Source organism: Geotrypetes seraphini, chromosome 1 (assembly GCF_902459505.1).
Source record: "Geotrypetes seraphini chromosome 1, aGeoSer1.1, whole genome shotgun sequence".
Taxonomy (NCBI): Eukaryota; Metazoa; Chordata; class Amphibia; order Gymnophiona; family Dermophiidae; genus Geotrypetes; species Geotrypetes seraphini.
In genome coordinates this window covers 194,622,620-194,637,056 of record NC_047084.1, presented here as the reverse complement: position 1 = coordinate 194,637,056, position 14,437 = coordinate 194,622,620, and the positions used below count along the sequence as shown (strand labels likewise).

Genomic DNA, 14,437 nt, shown 5'->3' with positions numbered 1-14,437 from the left:
GGAGAGGGGAGATATGATGGAGATGTTTAAATACCTACGTGGTATAAATGCGCATGAGTCGAGTCTCTTTCATTTGACAGGAAGCTCTGGAATGAGAGGGCATAGGATGAAGTTAAGAGGTGATAGGCTCAAGAGTAATCTAAGGAAATACTTTTTTACAGAAAGGGTGGTAAATGCGTGGAACAGTCTCCCGGAAGAAGTGGTGGAGACAGACTGTGTCTGAATTCAAGAAAACTTGGGAGAGGCACATAGGATTTCTTAGAGCACAGGTGTCAAACTCAAGGCCTGCGGTCCAAATCTGGCCTGTATGGTCATTTTATGTGACCCGCAATCCAATGCCCCCAGTGTTACCTTGTGGCCGGCTCCCTCCTCCTCACAGCCATAGTGTGCACGGAGCCGCATGCAGTGGCTCCTCGCGCGTTCCACACCTCATCCAGAAGCATTCTCTCTGACATTGCGACGACATTTTACACCCTAATCAAACTGGTTTCAGGCAAAATCATTCCACCGAACATTCCCTGATAGGTATGACATCCTCAATACTCTATCATTTGGACCACCACTCTTCTGTACTTTTGATTTCATTAGACCTCTCGGCAGCATTTGATACAATCGATCATAACCTATTATTAAATAGATTAGAGTCTATAGGTATTTCCGAGCAAGTTCTTCAATGGTTTAGATCGTACTTGGACAATCGAACTTCTATAGTCTCTTTCAACGATACTGTTTCTGCAAGTTTTTCTAATCCTTACGGTATTCCCCAAGGTTCTATTTTATCCCCTCTTCTCTTCAATATTTTTCTCTCACCCCTTTTGACTCTTTGTCAATCTATCGGTTTTACAGTATTCGCATATGCTGACGATGTCCAACTTTTACATCCCATCGACCCCAATAATCAATCCGAAATCGTCAATATCAATGACAAACTCAAACAGATTCATTTATGGTTGGACAACAATAGACTGTCCCTAAACATTAATAAAACCAACACGTTACTTTTCCCTTGGAAAGAAAATCATAAAATATCTGTTCCTATTAAAATCCAAGGAGTAACGCTCAAACAAATTAACAAAATTCGGATCTTAGGTGTCATCCTTGACGAAAACTTAACTTATCATGACCACATTAGTTATGTAGTCAAAGCCTCTTTTTACAGACTACGTCAAATTCGTTCTATTTCGAAATTTCTCTGTGCCAAATCTTTAAATATATTAATTAATTCATTAATTATTGCAAAAATCGATTATTGTAATTCTTTATTCAAAGGAATGGCCCAAAAAGAAATCAGAAAATTACAGATCATACAAAATACATCTATTAAATTAATTACTGGGGCCAAAAAATTTGACCATGTAACCCCTTTATTACAAAAAGCACATTGGCTCCCAGTGGGACATCGAATTTTATACAAGCTATCTTTACTCACCTTTAAATCTTTATCATCCAAAACTCCATCATTCATTTATAAAGTTCTAATTCCATACACTTCTCAAAAAACTTTACGATCCAATCAGCAACGTTTATTAGTTATCCCCTCTCTCAAAATCATAAATACCAGAAGACAGTATATTTTCTCAGTCACAGCACCGCAAACATGGAATTCTCTACCACTTTATTTAAGGGAGGAGAAAAACCTCGACAAATTTAAAAGCCAACTCAAGAGTTTTCTTTTTATAGACACTTTTAATCCTTAATTGAATTGCCAATTACTCTTTACAACTCCCTTTCACTTCAGTCAGCTATATATATATATATATTTTGTTTTCCCATCCATTCTGTGTATTTACCCTTATTGATCCCTCCTTTCCTATTATAAATTGTATTTCTTCCCCCTCTTTCCCAATGTTTCCTGTCCAAATTTGTCTAGTTTGTTTTAAATTGATTTTTAGATTTTATTATATTATTGTTAATTTTTTATTATGTATTTTTTGTAAATGTAAATCGCTTAGTAGTTACGATAGGCGATTAATCAAATATTGAATAAAACTTGAAACTTGTCAGAGAGAAGGCTTCCGGTTCAGGTGCAGGATGCACAAGGAGCCGTTGCACGCGGCTCCATGCACACTATGGCTGTGAGGAGGAGCCGGCCACAAGGTAACACTGGAGGCATTGAACCGTGGGCCGCATAAGACAGCCAGGTTGGAGCCAGCCAGAAGGTTAGGGAGGGAGGGAGGGAGGGAAGCACAGCATGGAGGGAGGGAGACAAAGGTAGGGGGAATAATTTTATTTTCAAGTTAGTGTTTGAATTGTGTCAATTTTGAGCATTTTAATCTGCTGTCTATCTTTTCCACTGCTCAGAAAGAAATACATTTGTTTCTTTTTCTCTAGGGGTTGTACTGCATGCAGAATCTTGAATCTTAGGGTGTTTGAAAAAAATATATTAGTACTTTTAGTTTTTGGTCCCGTATTTGCATAGAGGTTATCTGTGTTCTGGTAGGAATGAATGTTTAGAAGCATACAGTGTATTTTGTGTAGTTTAATTTTGTGGTTAACCATTACCATTATGTGTTAATAAGATTATATTGTGTGTGTATATATGAAAAATGAGCATTTAAATGGTGAAAGCAGGAAAACAATGGAAATGTATTAAGTTGGGTTGATAACTTCACCTAAAAGTGTCTACAAAACTGAAGAAAAATATAGCTTAGAAAGAAAATCTGCAACAAGTGTTTTTTGAACACATGGGCAGAAGACTTGTAAAAGAAAAATTAATACAACGGTTAACTGCACACACACAAGCAGCTCTTTCTTGTCCAAAGCCAGATGTATAAAAGAAAACCTGCCATACAAATGGAAAAATGCTGAATAAACGCAATAATCTTCTGCGGCTGAGTGGGCTGCTGCAATTCAGACACTGACCCCCATCTCTTTACCAATGTATGACTCTTTCCTTTCATGTTACATTCTTCTGCTGATAAGCTGTAACAAACATGCAGCTTATTTTACTGCAGCTATTACTTGCCATAGCTCATTTTAATTCTTTTAAACTGCTTTCCTAGTCCTAAATAAAGAATGCTCAAAGCAGCGTACAAAAATAAAATTACTATGCATATAATTAGTAAAAAGATACAACTAATAACAGAGACCAACACCATCCATAAATAACAACATGGCTTGCTGGCACCATTTTGAAACCAGCGCTAGCAAGAGAAGAGGTAGGAATGATTGATGATCACCACTATCCCAACCCACTAGACCAGTGTTCTTCAACCACCGGTCCGTGGAACTTGTAAGCCTTGATTAGGGTTGAAGTTCCTGATAATCAGGCTGGTTTCTGAGATCCTTTTCCTCTCTTATGTAGTAATTTAAACATAGAAACATAGAAGATGACGGCAGAAAAGGACTACAGCCCATCATGTCTGCCCACTCTGCTTACCCACCCCCTGTCTACGCCCTAATGACCCAATTTCCTTATCTTGACCCTCGTAGGGATCCCACATGGGTATCCCATTTATTCTTAAAGTCTGGCACGCTGTCTGCCTCGATCACCTGCACTGGAAGCTTGTTCCAATGATCAACCACTCTCTCTGGGAAGAAATACTTTCTGGTGTCGCCATGAAATTTTCCGCCCCTGAGTTTGAGCAGGTGCCCTCTTGTGGCCGAGGGTCCCTTGAGAAAGAAAATATCATCTTCCACTTCGACACGTCCCGTGAGGTACTTAAATGTTTCGATCTTGTCTCCCTTCTCCCTACGTTCCTCAAGAGTGTAGAGCTGCAATTTGTTCAGTCTCTCTTCGTACGAGAGACCCTTGAGCCCCGAGATCATCCTGGTGGCCGTCCGTTGAACCGATTCAATTCTGCGCACATCTTTACTGTAATGTGGCCTCCAGAATTGCACACAGTACTCCAGATGAGGTCTCACCATGGCCCTGTACAACGGCATTATGACTTCAGGCTTTCGGCTGACGAAACTTCTATTGATACAACTCAATATCTGCCTTGCCTTAAATGAAGCCTTCTCCACTTGATTGGCAGTTTTCATGTCTGCACTGATGATTACTCCTAAATCTCGTTCTGCTGAAGTCCTAGTTAAAGTTTCTCCGTTCAAGAAGTACGTCCTGCATGGATTTCCACTTCCGAGGTGCATGACCTTACATTTCTTAGCATTGAAGCCTAGCTGCCAGGTTGAGGACCAATTTTCCAATGTAAGCAGGTCCTGCGCCATGTAATTCTGTAAACTGCATTCACTTACTATATTACATAGTTTGGCGTCATCGGCGAAGAGTGTTATTTTACCTTGAAGCCCTTGAGTCAGATCCCCTATGAATATGTTGAAAAGGAATGGACCCAGGACCGAGCCCTGCGGCACTCCACTGGTCACCTCCGATGTTTTAGAGAGGGTACCATTAACCACCACCCTCTGAAGTCTGCCACTCAGCCAATCATTGACCCATGCAGTTAGTGTCTCTCCTAACCCCATCGATTCCATCTTGCTTAGCAGCTTGCGGTGTGGGACACTGTCAAAAGCTTTACTGAAGTCCAAGTACATGACATCCAAAGACTCTCCCAAGTCCAATTTTCTTGTTACCCAGTCAAAAAAGCTGATGAGATTGGATTGGCAGGACCTACCCTTGGTGAATCCATGCTGACTGGGATCCCGAAGATTCCCTTCATTCAAGATTGTGTCCAATTTGCTTTTAATTAGTGTTTCCATGAGTTTGCACACTATTGATGTGAGACTCACCGGTCTATAATTCGCAGCCTCTGCCCTGCAACCCTTTTTATGCAGAGGAACGACATTAGCTAATTTCCAATCCAGGGGAACTTTCCCCTTACTTAGGGAGAGATTGAATAGCTCAGCCAACGGTTTCGCCAGGACATCGCTCAATTCTCTGAGCACTCTTGGGTGCAAATTGTCTGGTCCCATGGCTTTGTTCACCTTGAGTCTTACCAGTTCACTGTAAACTTCACCTGGTGTGAACTCAAAATTCTGAAACGGGTCTTCTGTGCTTTGTGTTGCCTTCAACTGCGGACCGTGTCCCGGTGCCTCACAGGTGAAGACTGAGCAGAAGTATTCATTCAGTAGTTCGGCTTTATCGGAATCTGCTTCCACGTAACTTCCGTCCGGTCTTCTAAGGCGTACTATCTATCCCTCCTGTGTTCCTTTTTCTGTCACTAATATATCTGGAGAAGGATTTGTCCCCCTTTTTAATGTTTTTTGCCAGAATTTCTTCCACTCGAAGTTTTGCCTTCCTAACTGCCATTTTGACCGCTGTAGACCTGGTCCTATATTCTACTTTTGCCTCTCTTTTCTCCGTGCGCTTGTAGGAGAGAAACGCTTTTTTCTTCTCCTTAATGAGGTGCGAGATCTCCGCGGTGAACCATTGGGGTTTATTGTTTCTTTGTCGTTTATTTACTGATTTTATGAAGCGGCTAGTTGCTTCATGTATGGTTGATTTCAGTGTTAACCACTTAGCTTCTACATCATCGGTCTCCGCTTGGTCCTGCAGTGTCTGATGGACGAAATCTCCCATGCGTGCGAAGTCTGTGCCCCGGAAATTGAGTACCTTTGTTTTCGTGTTTGATCTAGGGAAGCCTTTCCTAAGGTTGAACCATACTATGTTGTGGTCGCTGGAGGCTAGCGTATCTCCTACTGAGACCTCTGAGACGCTTTCCCCGTTGGTGAGTACCAGGTCGAGGATCGCCTGGGCCCTAGTGGGCTCCGTTACCATTTGTTTGAGACGTGCTCCCTTTATGGAGGTTAAGAGCCTCCTGCTACCGCTGGTTGTCGCTGAAAATGAGTTCCAGTCTGCATCAGGCATATTGAAGTCCCCTAGCAATACAGCTTCTCCTCGTAGAGTGATATTCTCTATGTCTTCAATTAATTCTGCGTCCATGTTTTCCAGTTGTCTTGGGGGTCTGTATACCACACCTAGATACAGGCATTTTTCTCTGCCTCTTGCCAGGTTTACCCAGAGGGACTCCCCGGTGTACTTGACATCTGTGATCCTGGTGGTTTTGATGTCCTCATTAATGTATAGAGCTACTCCCCCTCCTAACCTGCCCTCTCTGTCCTGACGAAGTAGATTGTAGCCCGGTATAGCCATATCCCACCCATGTGAGTCCGTGAACCAAGTTTCGATATTGCCACCACATCTAGGTCGGCATTCCTTATTTCAGCCTCCAATTCTAGAATTTTGTTACCTAAACTGTGTGCATTGACATACATGGCCCTCCATATCTTGTGTTTGCTAAGTTCCTGTGAGGCGTATCCTACCCGAGTCGGTGTGACTCCCAAAGAACTGTTTGCAATGTGGGTACTTACCTTGGACATGGAAGCAGAGTTTCGACTCACCTCATCAGGATAATTCCTTTCTGCACTAATATGTGAATGGGTACCCTCCCCCGACTTACCTAGTTTAAAGCCCTGTGAAGCAGGCGGGCTACAGCGGTCAAAATGGCAGTTAGGGAGGCAAAACTTCGAGTGGAAGAAATTCTAGCAATAAACATTAAAAAGGGGGACAAATCCTTCTTCAGATATAAGCAGGCGGTGTCCGAAGACGTTCTTACCCTACTGGGGTGCCATTATAAGAACTGATAGTTTCAGGTTAATCCCATGAACCATCTTCAGTAGTTTGAGTAGTATTTTGCAAGGTAGGCCCAGGGGGCCCTACCAAGAGGGTGGAGAGGCTTTAGGGGAAAGGGCGATCTTCAGGGTGGGGCTAAAATTAATTAGGGGTCTGTTGAGATGGGGGATGTATTTAGGAAGGCATTGAGAGTTTGGACCATTCTTAAGAAGCGGTCAGCTTTGCAGCTTGATGCTACCAGCCAGGAAAAATAATAGCAGGTTTTTGTTGGCATTTTTTTTCCAGGAATAATACAGCTTGCAATGTTTACTGAATGGTGCTTTATTCAATTAACCCAATATTGACATGTTTTGCATGCATTTGCATCTCAATACTATATAACCCACGGTATTTTAGATTAACATACGTTATAGTATTGTAACATACATTATTGTCCTTTTAACCCATGTTAAGGGCAAATTACATACGTTTGTAACTCACCTTAATAACAACCCCCTTTAAGCCTATAAAAGCATGAAGTCTTCTCACGCATCTTAAGGAAGAAATTGTAAATAATTTGAGAAATGTAGGTGTTTAAATTAGACACGGATCAAGTTTTATCCTTATATTCTTTTTCAGATGAGGCAACAAGACATTCAGCATTAATGTTAAGAGTAAGCAGTGAGACCTAAGTACACTTCAAGAAGAAAATAACGTGTGTATACCTGTTTGTAACACAACTTAAACTTGGATTTGAAAAGCTGAGTAACTAACATCTAAATCCAAATATCCAAATCATATGGGGGAAGTTCAATATTAGTTCATTCAAGGGCAAGAGTCCTAGACTTCAGGAGAAGTAACTTTGTCCAGATGGATTAGTAATTTAAGGAGTCATTAGCAGGATGGGAACATCATTCTAGGGGGAAGTAGAAGAGCAATGAGCAAAACTGAAAGAGATATTGTAAAGACAAAAACAAAGGTAAAAAGAAAATAAGGTTGCTGTGCTTTCTAAAGTAGCAATTCTACAGACAAGGGAAAAAGTTAGCATTCATAAACTCAAAGAAATGCAGACAGAGAAAGACAGGAAATAGTATCTGGCAAAGGTAAGAGAAGTCAGGAAAGTCATTACAACAGATGCAAATGGAAGAAAACATAGGGGGTCAATATTCAACCATTGAGCAGTGACCATTTTGCTTACCACCAACGGTATTATTCCCAGATATTCAGTCAGGACCTGTGTAGGCTCCAGCTTTGTTGAATATCTGGTTCTTTTTAAGCTCACTAACACATGGCTGCCTAAGTTAATGTTCAGCACTTAAGCTGCATAAAAATAGGACAGATATTTTTGTTGTCCCGTTTATGCACTAAACCTGGTCTCTCAAAGGCTGAATATCAGCACTTTAAGTGGTCAAGTGCTGACTTCACCCCCCAAAGTGCCATCAACATAGCCATCTTTGATTTAGGCCTGAGGTTGTGGATTTAAACCCTGTGCTGCTCCCTGTGACCCTGGGCAAGTCACTCAATTCTCCACTGCCCCAAGTACATTAGGCAGACTGTGAGCCCGCCAGGACAGATAGGAAAAATGCTTGAGTACCTGATTTGTAACCTGTTCTGAGCTCCTTTGGGAGGATGGTTTAAAAGACTACATAAATAAATAAAGTGTTGCTGAATGTTAGCAGTTAGTAGCCAGTTAAATTGCTTTGAATACTGGGTTCATAGAAACAGAACCAGAGATCATTGGCCAATGCTGACTGTCGGGTGACTAGCAGAGGGATCGGTGGCAACCAGTGGAGAGACTGGTAATGGTATCAGAAGCAGTCAGAAGACCCAGACATCCACTGATTATTGAAGGGACCAATGATGACCAGAGGGACTGGTGGAGGCTGGCATGATCTTTGGTGGCCAGATTGACCAGGGAAGTGTGTTTAGAAGAGCCTGGTAGTAAAGTGTGACCAGAGGAGCCTAGTGGTAGTGAAGTGACAGGAGGTGACCGCTCGGCCTGTCACACATATAAAGGCCACATGGCCTATCTAGTCTACCCATTCACATTATCCACTATCTCTTCCTTCTTCTAAGAGATCCCACATGTCTGTCCCCTGCTTTCTTGAATTCAACTAAATTCCTTGTCTTGACTATTTTCACCAGGAGGTTGTTCCACGTATCCACCACCCTTTCTATGAAGTTCCGTATTTGCCGGCGTATAAGACGACTTTTCAGTACCTTAAAATCCTCCCCAAAGTCGGGGGTCGTCTTATACGCCGGGTACTGTTTACATGCCCTTACTTTACATGCCCTAACATCTCCTTCCTTACCTCCTTACGGTGCTTACGGTACTAGTAAACCTGCCGGGACATCAGCGGGGCCATGGCGGGACATCAGTGTGACAAGGGTGCCAGCTCCTTCATCCTGCGCAGCGGCGCTCTGGCCCCACCCCTTTTCTCTTTACTACGTCTCTCGCACATGCGGCCGTGTGTGGAGTCTAGCCCTTAAGGAAGTTGCGGGGGCGAACAGGAGGCTTTTGAAGGCTTTTAAAGGGAAACTGTCATGCCAGCAAACTTGCTAGGGACTTGCCCGGCACTTGCTCTCTCCCTCTATGTGTTATCTTCCTTCTATCATTGACAGTTTCAGTTTGGTTAACAGTTTAGAAAACAAATAGCATGGCAGCTCCCATGGGTTTATTGTTCTATTCAGCTTTAGTGAATTAATTAAAATTGTTGAAATAAATTCTGATGTTCTTTTAAGTTTTATTTGTTGTGCAGAAGGTGTGCGGAAGAAGGGGTAGTCTTATATGGCGAGTATATAACAAACTCTATATTTTAACTGTAAAAGTTGGGGGGTCGTCTTATACGCCCAGTCGTCTTATACGCCGGCAAATACGGTATTTCCTTAGATTACTTTCGAGTCTATCCAACTTCATCTTATACACCTCATTCCAGAGCTTCCTTTCAGTTGAAAGAGACCTTCCTCTTGTAAATTTATACCACCGAGATATTTAAATGTCTCCCCTTGTCATCTTTCTTCTAAAATATACATATTGAGGTCTATGAGTCTGTCTTTATACTCTTTATGATGAAGACCACTGATCACTGGCCATAGCTAATATTGTAGATTGGGGAAAATACTTATTTGTTCATGACAGAAGAAAGTGCAGAAGTGGGATTGTAAGGCTCAGAGGTAAAGAGATGTAACATTATAGGACAATAAGGAAAAGGCAGAATTTAGCAAATATTTATATTCAGTATTCACTCAAGCAGGGTCGTAAGTAGGACCACACAAAAATGATACAAATTAGTGCTGCCTGATTCAGGGAAAATTTTGTCGATTTAATTCGGCCTATTGAATTGATTTTTCGATTCGATTCATTTTTCCCACCCAATCGGGCGGTTTTTTTCAAACATGTTGCTGGGTTTATTTTGTGACCTCGTCACCCACCCCACCCCCCTTTGCCCTCTCCAATCCCACACCGGCACTGTGGTGTAAACAAAAGAGACTTTTACTCTTCTTGTTAGGTCCTAGATCATGCTCACTGTCTAACACCAGCTGTGGCAGGATACACATTTCAAATCTGACATATTGTAACCACAAAATAGAAAAGAAAATTATTTTTCTACTTTTTGTTGTCTGGTCATTTTATTATTCAAATCATGTTGGTCTCAGGCTCTGGTTTCTGTTTGTCTTCTGTTAACTCACTCACCAGCGTCTCCTGCCCATTTGAAATTTTCTTCTTTCTCTTTGCTCATCATCCATCTTCCATCTGTGTACCTTCCCTTCCACTGCCATATCTAACATTTATGTTTCTTTCCCACGGTCTACCATCTCTATCTCTCTCTCTTTCACCTGCCTTGTGCCAAGGTACAAATCTCTCTATTCCCCTCCATGTAGCATCTTTCCCCTCCATTATCATGTGCAACATTTCTCTCTCTCCTCATGCACCATTTCTCCCATCCTTCCACCCTTATGTCCAACATTTCTCCATCTCTATTCTCCATGCATGTCTCCCTCTCCTTCACCATATGCAAGATTTCTCCCTCTCACCCCTTTCTACCTCTTTGATGCATCTCTCCCTTCATCTTCTCCACCCCATGTCCAACAATTCCTCCTCTCTCTTCTCCACTATCCCCCCATATGCAGCAGCTTTTCATCCTTCCTATCCCCCTGTGCAGCAGCTTTCCTATCTCTCTGAGCAGCAGTTTTTCATCCTTCCCTTCCATCTCCAAACAGCAGCTTTTCATCCCTCCCCCCCATTCCCCTGTGCAGCACCTCTCGACCAACTCCCCCCCCCCCCCATTCCCTTTGGGCCTCCTAAAGTAGCAGCAGCTGTGGTGGTGGCTGGCTAGAAGAGGAAGAGGCTGCTCGCGGCCTGCCCCTCCAGGGTTTCCCTCTACTGAGCCATCAGTGACGCCCAAAAAGGAGCAGAGTGCACCTGGTCTTCAAACAAACCACACTTTAATAGCAACCAAATACATGTAGTATATTAATCAGAAAGTAATCATCTGACTCGACACGGGCCATTTTTCAGATAAAAAAGCCTGCCTCAGGAGTCCTAAAAATTGTCATAACAAAAAAATATAACAAATATCATATAATAAAAAAACATCCATTATAAGACAATACAAAAATTATTTAATACACATAAACACCAAAACATATCCTTTGAGTGACAAATCAGATAATAAACAATACTTATGAGTGGAATACAGAAAAATAAGGAGTTAAAAAATAAAATATATAACACCAAATATCAAACAAGAGTACTAAACATAGCACTAAATATCAAACAAGAAAACTAAAGGATAGACCATCCATATATACAAAATTATCGATAAGAGAATCTCAAAATAGCAGCAAATATTGCCCCAATAAATATACACATTTCAGGTGAGCATAAATATATGGATGAAACACCAGTGCTGTGGGTAATGTTCATGGAAATAGCGTGTACGTTAGGAGGCCTAGAGGTATGTCAGGACTCAATGAATCGGTGAGTTCGATGTTTTTAAAAAACAAATTGATTCGAATTGGTGACTCGGGCAGCACTAATACAAATGCAAATGTTAGACTGTATTCATGAGAAGCTAGCTAACCTAGATACAGTTATAGCAGACACATCCATGTGTATTAAGGGATCGAGGGAGGTTCCGACAGCTCCACTGCCCAACACTGCTAATGCTTTTTCATAGAATCATGAGTGGTTTTGGAGTACTGGGAGAGAACAAATGTGGGTCCTCTTAACAAAAGTGAAAGAAAGGAGACATCTGAAACTAGAGGTCAATTCAGTGCACAGTAAATTAATAAAGCCGCTGCTCAAACAGAATGCAGTAGTTTCTGAAATCTAACAGATTAAAGGATCTGAGGCAGCATGTTTTCACCAGAGGTAGGTCTTGTTAGATGAATATGATCAACGTCTTTAGCTGGGTCACAAGAAAACACTAGGTATAATTTAGAAAGGATGGGGAGATGGGAATTCAGATGTCCAGGTCGAGACACACAGAATTTCCAAGGAATCTTCAAGAGGCTCAGCCAAACTGAGAGCATTTTGTAAAACAAATGAAGAACTGCATATTAATGGCTCACCACATCCAGTGGGAGCAACATATTTAGAAATCTGAACACGGGGCTGTGCTTCCACTCTCTTCACTGCCCCAATCTTACAGCACCAGGATCATTCCACCAAATCACCCCTGCAGGCTTCCAGTGCAATCTCCACCCCAACACATTCAATACCCCCACCCCCATTATCTTAAAACCTCCAAATGCTCACTCCCCAATCCTCATGCCCAGTCTAGCAGGTACAATCCCCACTCACTCCTGCACTTATGTCCCTGGCTTAAACAAAAAGGATATGTTAATATACAATCGAGAGCTAAGGACACTCTTACTATCAAGTAATCACATGAAAAAATTGAGCGTCACACTTAGTGTCATGAGTACCAGAGCCTAAAAAGTTACAGTGTTTATTAAATGGACCTCAAAATCCACAGGATATTGCTCCCTGAAGTAGCAAGACTTGGAAAAGGGAGATTTACAGATTATCACTGGTCCGCACCGGAAAACAATTAGCTAGGGAGAAAACCCCAAAAGGGGAAAAAACTCCCTAGACTTCTAATCACCGGGCTAAATTTTTTTTTAAAAAGGCTCAGGAACTCTTGCCATTAAGGGGGGTAGTATCAGAAGGCAAGCTTAAGCTGTTCCCCTGGGCTTTTTTATCAACAGCGTTTTACAGATACAGATATGGAGCAGCTGATAAATGGGAAAGCATGACACTTAACTGCAGTTTTCGCATTGATGTCTGCTGTATCTCGGTACACGGCTCTCCAACCACAGTCCAGGGCATTTAAACAAAAAGCCCAGACTCCTAGCAGTAATACCATAAATACCTGTAGCATCACAGTGGCCATTTCTGAACTTGTGGCCATAAGGGCAGGAGCAAGTAGGGATCACTCCTGCTGAACACCAGAGACTCTGGTAAAGCTAGGGATGAAGATAAGAGTGGGGGTTCAGCTGAGAACCTTGCACATGATGCACCAGGGCAGGGCCTAAGGCCCTGATTGGCTGAGGCGCCTCGGGCTCCTCCCTGTTGGGAGGGGCCTGTGGTGCCTCAGCCAATCAGGGCCTTAGGCTCCTCCCCATGCATCACATGATGCACCGGGGCGGGGCCTAAGGCCCAAATTCGTAGGAAGGCTTTGCGGTTCCTCCTGCTCCAAAAGACGTCGCTGGAGGCCCAAGGAGCAGGAGGGACTGACCACCCCTCCTGCTTCCAACTGTTAGGTACAGAGGGGGTGTCGGATCAGGACGGGTCGGGCCAGGCCTGATCAGGGGTGGGCCGGACAGATCGGGGCAGTGTGCCGGTCGGAGGTGTGCCAGGCTGGGGTGGGGAGTGAGTCACGTGCCGGTGCTGGTCAGGGGTGACTCAGTTGGTGGCGGGAGGGAGTTAGTATCCCTCCTGTCATATTGGAACGGGCAGGGAGGGTAGTGTTGGGTGGTGGTAGGAGGGAGTGGGCATCCCTCCTGCTATTTGTGGGTTGTCGTTTTTTGACAGGCCTGCCTGTCTTTTATTATTATTTTTATTTTTAACGGGGCAGATATTAATGAATAAAAAAAGACAGGCAGGCCTGTCAAAAAGCCTGCAGACTTGACGGTAATTCAGTTACTGACAGGTCTGCAGCAGTCGGGTTTGGCAATAGTAAAACCTGACTCAAAATAGCCAAGCAATTGTTAGTGAATCAATCGCTTGGCTATTTTGCATGGGGTTTTACTAATTTGCATGGGATGATCGCTACAGGCCTTAGTGAATCGGGCTGGATGGAAATCTGGTCGCTAAGGGCTCGCAAAACGATGTTTGCTTAGTGAATCTAGCCCTTAATGAAGAGCGATGTTAATTTACCAAGCCTCAGACACCTCTAGAAGAGGAAACCTGCATAAAAATATGACTGGAAAGGCACCAAACAAGTGATCAAATGAAACGCGCACATTAAGAAAGCTGCAGCAGAATGGATTATATCGTATAAAGTACCACTGAAGGAAGTACCATCAAGAGCCAGAATGAAGCTGAAAGAAATCAATCAGGCGAAGCTGCCAGAGCCATGCAGCCCACAACTATCACTAGAGTCCTAGAGAAGGCAGCTGATCTAGCATCATAGAAGCAGCTAAGGAATCCTGTATGGAAGGCATGGAATCCAAAAAAGCTTAGCGGTGATTAGATGGCAACACAATTGAGAAGCAAAGCCAGTACCAGACAGACTTCTACAGTCTGCGCCCTGATTGTGGCTGAACAGAAAGGCCAGTGCTGGACAGACTTCCATGGTCTGTGCCCTGAAAAAAGGCAAGGCCAAATCAAGATCCATTATGCAGTAAGCCTGACTTCAGTGCCAGGTAAAATAGTAGAAACTATTATAAAAAATAAAATTACGGAACACGTAGACAAATAAT

The 14,437-nt window shown here is 42.8% G+C and overlaps 1 protein-coding gene across 3 annotated transcripts in view; it reads right to left on the bottom strand.

The window, feature by feature from the left end:
• STOX2 (storkhead box 2) overlaps positions 1 to 14,437 on the bottom strand; it is a 424,566-nt gene that overhangs the window by 128,822 nt on the left and 281,307 nt on the right. The window lies entirely within an intron of this gene.